The sequence below is a fragment of the Mchenga conophoros genome, linkage group LG4, assembly GCF_057382185.1.
Source record: "Mchenga conophoros isolate Kocher_MC1m ecotype Shallow Benthic linkage group LG4, M_conophoros_male_GT1.1, whole genome shotgun sequence".
NCBI classification, from domain to species: Eukaryota; Metazoa; Chordata; class Actinopteri; order Cichliformes; family Cichlidae; genus Mchenga; species Mchenga conophoros.
Genome location: NC_140529.1, coordinates 21,639,232 through 21,646,674, shown reverse-complemented (window position 1 = coordinate 21,646,674; position 7,443 = coordinate 21,639,232).

Below are 7,443 nucleotides of genomic sequence, written 5' to 3'. Positions count from 1 at the left end.
CATTAACACTCCTCAACCTTTGTTACTGCCAAAGGAGCTACATCAGGGATCAAGGGATGGAGAGTTTTCAAAAGTCAGCCTTCCTGCATGTGTGAGTTTAAAATGTGGGTGTATGTGTGTGTGCATCTCTGGGTGCCCAGCTACAATATACATACATATATATATGAAGGTGTTGATAAGATAAGATAAGATAACCTTTATTAGTCCCACACGTGGGAAATTTGTTTTGTCACAGCAGGAAGTGGACAGTGCAAAAGTTATGACGCAAAAATTAGAATACAATAAGAATAAATACAGTACACAGCTGTACAGAATAGAATAAAATAATATACTATATACAGTAGAATAAAATAGAATAAAAATATACAATAAGATAAAAATAGAATACGAATGCTATATACAACTGAGTAAAAATACAACGATGCCAGAAAAGATTATTGCACTTAGTGTTATTGCACATGTGTGGATGTGTGTGTTTGTTCAGTTAAAGTCTTTATTATGGAGTCTGACAGCAGTGGGGAGGAAAGACCTGCGAAATCTCTCCGTCCCACACCGTGGGTGCCGCAGTCTCCCACTGAAGGAGCTGCTCAGTGCTGTCACAGTCTGCTGCATGGGGTGGGAGATGTTGTCCAACAGGGATGACAGCTTAGCCGCCGTTCTCCTGTCACTCACCACCTCCACTGGGTCCAGAGGGCATCCTAGAACAGAGCTGGCCCTTCGGATCACCCTGTTCAGTCTCTTCCTGTCCCCAGCAGAGATGCTGCCGCCCCAGCAGACCACGCCATAAAAGATAGCAGAAGCCACCACAGAGTCATAGAAGGTCTTCAGGAGTGGGCCCTCCACTCCAAACGACCTGAGTCTCCGCAGCAGGTACAGCCTGCTCTGCCCTTTCCTGTAGAGGGCGTCTGAGTTATGAGTCCAGTCCAGTCTGTTGTTCAGATGAACACCAAGGTACCTGTAGCTGTCCACAGCCTCAATGTCCATACCCTGGATGTTCAGTGGTTGCAGTGGAGAATGCTTGTGCCTGCGGAAGTCTACCACCAGCTCCTTGGTTTTACTGGCGTTGATCTGGAGGTAGTTCAGCTGGCACCAGAGAAACAGAGAAACAACCTTTCCTTTTGCTTTCACTGCCAGCTCGCCCCGTCGTGCTTCACAACCCTTATCAAAACCAAAAGTACCCTTTGGTGTAATCTTATCACTGCTTCAGGGTTTCAATTACAACTCTGAACTTTACCACAGCGTTCACTTTTTGAAAGATATTCTCACATTAAAAAGATTTTAATGCATGCAGAACGTTTTGTCCTTGGCCTGTATGTTGTATACGGCAGCATATTAACTCCTGGACCATTTATTTTGGGTGTTGACACCTCTTTTAATGCTGAAACTGTAAATCACTGAGCGAGGGAGACAGCCGTGACATTACCAATCCATGCAATAAAGGAGATTGCTGAGCTCATGAAGAATATACAATCTACATATTATACATTTTGCAAATTATGTTTTTTTTCTATCTTTGAGTCTGTTGCATAATTCCAAGCAATGCAATCACACTCTATCAGGACTGGGCTTTATTATTTACTTATTTATTTATTTTTAGGGAAGTATCATTAGTCTAAATAGAAAATGCACATTTGCAGCGAGGCAGTACTCAGATTTGTTTTAATGTAGCCACAAAATGAATGCCTTCCACTTTGTTGTCTCAGCAAAAACGTCAGTACCCTCACACGGTAACTACTGCATCAATCAATGATAGTTAGACACACTCTGCTGGAGCAGATACAGACAGGAGCGTGAGGCTGCAGGAGGCTGCATGAGATGCTGTTTAAAAAAGAACCTGAACTTTGGCAGATGCACGAGGTGCATACAACATTGCCCCAGTTGGTCATGTTTACTTTTAAATTCCAGTCAAAAGTTTGATTTATAGCATTTAATTATATTATAACTGTCTGACCAAGTATTAGTAAAATACCTCTTAAATGGTGGAAAACAACAGCTGGCTGTTTTAGAGAAACAAATGAGCAAATTGTAATTGATTGTACAACTTTTCAAAATCCTGGGAGGCTATACTAGGTCCCAAAACAAGATGGGTGGGGTGGGGGTTGTAGCATTAGCAAAATGTGTAATTAAAGCCTAAAAAATGGAGAATAATGCTTGATATTAGCTTGTTTTGAGCTCTGAGGCAACAGTAGGATGACACATTGGATTATATTTTCTAAAATTGTTTAAAAAAAAACCCCAAAAAAACTACTGCTGCTGGGTAAAAAAAAAAAGATGCATCTTTTCTCTTGTTTCAGGTCTTTGATGGATAGTTTTTCTGTTTCTTAACTGTATGACTTTCAGATGTTGTTCATCTGCTGTGACAGTTTTGTTTTTGTTTTTTAGGCTTTTTTAGGCTTTTTTCCAGTTTCCTAAAAGTTTTTAAGGACACACTGCATGCCACGCTGAGATATGCCAATTTTTTGACTAATTTCAACTATTTCTTACTTGAAAATTGTGTCTGTACTAAATTGTCTGTTTTATGTAGATGTAAAGGAATAAAACAAAAAGTAAATGACCAGGTAAAACACGTGGGGATTGGGCTTTTCAGGCACTGGCACCGAGGCTGTGGAACTCTCTGCCATTGTCTTTACGCTGTCTAGACTCTACTGACTCCTTTAAAAAGCAGCCGAAGACCTTTTTATACAAACAGGCTTTTAATTAATTTTAACTTGTATGTCTGATCTTATTGTGAAGCACTTTGTGATTTTTATCTGTGAAATGTGCTATATAAATAAATTTTACTTACTTACTTAAAAGGAATGCACTGAATATGAGTGAAAAAGCGTCCGATATCCAAAGATGAAAACTTTGAAAGACCTTCAGAAATCCCAGAGACCTGTGACTGCCTTGATGGACCACTGAAATATCTTGTACCAAAAGTAGCTGCAGGATGTAACACACAAAGACACACACATACGCACACGCACACACTGTGTCTGAATGAGGAGAGATGAGGAAATAACAGCAGCGGCATTGTGTGAAGCCCAACAACAAGTGGACACACCACTGCTTGCTTTAAAATGCTCCAGTGGTGGCTGAGTGGTGGAAAGTCTTCTTAGAATTGGAAAAAAAAAAGGTGTGACTCTGTCACCTAAATATATACAGTCCAGCTCTCGCTACAGTTCATCATGCTCCGAATCGTGAGGATGGAAATCGAATCTGGATGGCTTTGGTAAGGAAAACACGTCCCGCCCTGTCTAAGGTGTTGTGTGAGTCCAAAGACTCTATTGTGTTTGAGTGTGGAGGCCAGCGGGTTCTTCCTCCTAATCCAAACACGGCATAGACCCGACAGGATGTGTGGCAGAGGGTCACTTTCTGAAACGCCTCCCAGTGTACATACAGATGTGTTTTTGATTTGTGTCTGTGTTAGTTCAAGGCTAGAACTATGCTCTTAGAAAGGACGCAGAGATTATTTTCACTTTGAAAAATAAGATGTTTTTGGATCCCCCCCCCCCTTTTGTAATTTTGGTTCCCTCAACATGTTTTTTTGCATAAAGATTGCAGTTTATTTACTTTGGACCTTTAATCTATGTTTGCCACTTGTTTTGCACATATTCAACTCTGTATATTTTATATATTTTATTATTATTATTATTATTTTATTTTATTTTTTTACTATTTAATTTGTAAAAATGTGTATACATACACACACACACACACGTAGGAAAATATTTAGTATACACATCCAGAAATGCATACACTATTATATATTGTACATATATTTATTAGTTTCAGGTTGGCCATTCTTGTATTTTGCTCGTTTGTGTTGTTGTGTTTGCACATCTCTGTTGCTTGTGGGGCTCGCACACAAGAATTTCACTCGCATGTGCTGTGCCAATGTGCCTGCACATGTGATGTGACAATAAAAAGTGATTTGATGTGATTTGATTTGATATGAATAAAGAAAGAAGGCAAAAAAAAAAAAAAACCCTCAGAATGTTGGCACACTATTTAATCTCCCATCTCATCAGGGCTGATTATCCAGAGTTGGTTGTATAAGTTGTATAAAGGAGCGGCTGTACTGTTGTAGGTCAGAAATAGCTAAAGGATATTATTTGTACCAATAACTGCAGCATGTCTGGAGGATGGAGATAAAGGAACTCTGCTATTTTACATGATGCTGCATTCCTGTATTACTTGTATCTTTCTGATTTGCAGCATCTGTGACCACCTTCTACATGTGCCATTCATCTACCTCTGTGGAAACCTGGTGCAGCATTAGAGGAATATAACCAAATGAAACTGTGTTAGTTTATATTTCGGTTAAATTGAACTATTTTCCTCTTTTTCTTGCTTATTTCATCTTTAAAGTCAATCGAAAGCGCGGTGCCATGACTGCTTGAGAAACCCTGGAATAGGTGGGTCAGATGTGAAGCCACTTGTCTGGCGCCCTGTTGGCACTTTAACAAAGCAAGAAAATGGTGTCCAGTTGCAGTCTTCTTTCTGATGCTTCAAGTGCCCCGAGGTATTGATTTTATGTTTAAAGTTACTGGAGGACAACAATGACTCAGCAGTTATCTCATGTCCGCTGGTCATGTTGGGCCATCTCCTTTTCTGCTGACCTGTCACACAGCCTTTATATAGCATGTGGGGAAAATATAAAGATTCTGTATCAATGCAGCGTTTTTGATTGGTGGATTACTTTTCTCTGAGGTTAATCTGACAAGAGACCGCAATCATTGATACTGTACCGTAGATGTGTTTTTCACATTTTTTTTACAGGCCTATTTGCAGCACATTATCCCTCAGCAGGGATCATCATCACTCAAAGGATGCAAATGATGTTGACACTGCTGCTGCTCACTGCAGGAACAAGGTAAATAGAAGATACTTTTTCCGTGATGGGATGATAGGAAAGTGTGATGTGTTTAAAGACTTTAGAGCTTCTATAAGAGCCACATTGGCTCTCTAGTGGTGCGTGCGAACACTCATGCAGCTGCTGACGTACACAGGGAGTAATGAAACACGCTTGGGAACCGGCAGTGACACAGAAAAGGATTTCTCATCCTTATTTAATGGGGTTGTTAGTGTGTCCTTGGAGACAAGGTGGACTGTGATGTAATAAGTGATCTGGAGGGGCCGAAGCGATAAATGAAATAATCTCCAGGATAAATGACAATGTGAACCCACGATGCTGCACCACAGGCCAGATTACGCGGACTCTAAAGCCTTTTTCTGACATGAGATACGTAATACTGCCGGCTGCATCGCTGCGGTAAAGTGATGGCATTCAGTCATTCAGACATTGGTCACATTTTTATCAGGTTCCTGCACAGCTTCATTATTCAGACTAGAGAAAGGCATGCTTTTTTTTCCTATGTGCAAAAGCATTTAAAGAAATGCTTGTTGAACCTCTTGTTTAGTGTAGCAACCACTTTGAAAACCATTCTTCTTTCGAAATGTCTGCAACAGAAGTGTCTCTTTGTCTGTGCAGCTACAGCAGCAGCTGTCCCTCACAAAGAGCTCCCATTCTTATTGTTGGAAAACCTGAAAAGTACTGTTCAAAAGTCTCAAGGTACCCCTCATTTCTTCATTTCATCATATTTTTTTCCCCAATCTTTATTAGAAATGGTCTGAGTGGAAGGGTGGCTATCAATAAACCATTTTACCTCTCACCTGTAAAAGGCTGATGGGCTATTGTTGTCTCCCTGGCAGGCAGGATGGGGGGCGGATGCACAGGCAACCCAACTTTGTGAACACGATAACATGACAATGAAGCAACATAGGATTTTCAAATTGATAATGTGCATCTGCTAAAATTCTTGAAGGAGTTTGAATCTTAGTAATGTCAACCTCAGGGTCAAGATCAGAGGATAAGAAAATCTTGTGAATGCAGTAACTCAAGAAGGAAGTCTTGGGATGTTAGGAACTTGGATGCTCAAACTGATACCACAGGTGTATCTACCAGACAGAGGGGTATGGAGTTGATTCTTTCATTAAAACAAAAAATGCTTCACATCTCAGTGGGCGTAATAAGATGTGAAGCTGACATTTTGGGATGGCTGTCTAAGGATGCTCAAATATTCCTCATGTAAGGACAAAATGATGAGTCAAATAATTAATAATCTATCATCATCAGCTCACAGATTTTTAGCCATTTTTGTGTTTTATTATGAGCTTTCTTTCTACAGAATATTTCCACAGACATTAAAAACGCAAACAAATATGTGAGTCTTTTGCTTTCTCTGGCAGCTGCTGAAAGACTGAAGTAAACCCCGAACCATTTTATATCTGAGTTCCATCTCAGCCATTCAGCTTCTGAATGTGTAAGCCTGATGTGGAAAAAAACATTTTTATTTGATGAGACCCTGTCACTATAACCAAGGTTGGCCCTAAACACTCTGAATAATCTCTTCCTTTCATCAGAATAAAATAAAAGTACTTCATTGGCCCGTGACATTTCTCTCACAGCACGTATTCTTCAGCTATGCGTTTTTTAAGCTTTGATTTTTTCCATGTGTGTGTTTTGTGTGTGTGTTTCACAGCTCCTGTATATAGAACATGACTACCAAAAGAAAGGACACTTATTTGAGTAAACTAATTGAATCAGAATGTTGCACCTTGAACTTTTGGACTTGTATGTGAGACAGAAAAACTTTCATCAGCTCAAACTGATGACTGGTGACAAGTTTTTAATCATTACAAATGAACAAATGAGCAAATTATTGCACAAAGAAAGTCCAGTAAAATGCGTGCCATTAGTGCTCATACAGTATTGGCTCAAGTGCTGGGTTTCACTATGGAGGCATATAGTTCCCTCACCTTATCCATGCACTGACACTGGATATCTAAGATGAGCAAAAAGCAGGTGCCCAACGGATGGACGGCAATAGCACCTAAATCCAGCTGCAGCCTCCTCTATATGCTGTGAGGGCTGAACACAATTCAATTTATGATAATAAAAAAAAAAGAGCTGTCAGGAAAAAGTGAAGTGTTGTGTCTTTTAGCTTCCCATTTAGTCTCAGAGAAACATTACAAACTATCAAATTCAATCCTATGGGAGGTCATGAGTGCCAAAATTAAACAACTACATCTTTAAACAGTTAATTAAATGCATCATTAATTAATTAAAATGGGAAATAATGAATTAAATCCTAGATAAATAATTAAATAAATACCAATGATTTCATAGAAAACATTTAGTAATTTTTAAAAAATTATATTCCAATTTTAACTAATTAATGGCACATTTATTGAATTCTTTAATGACGTATTTATTTAATCCATTTTGGCACTTATGGACCTCCATACATACCTCCCAATACACAGGAATCTTTTCCTACAATTTTCTTCTGCAGTTCGGAACATATTATTTCACATTGTGTACATTTGCGTTGATGACTGGATCCCTGTTACTACAAAACACATCCATTTTTTAAAAAGTAATTTAAGCAAGATTAACAA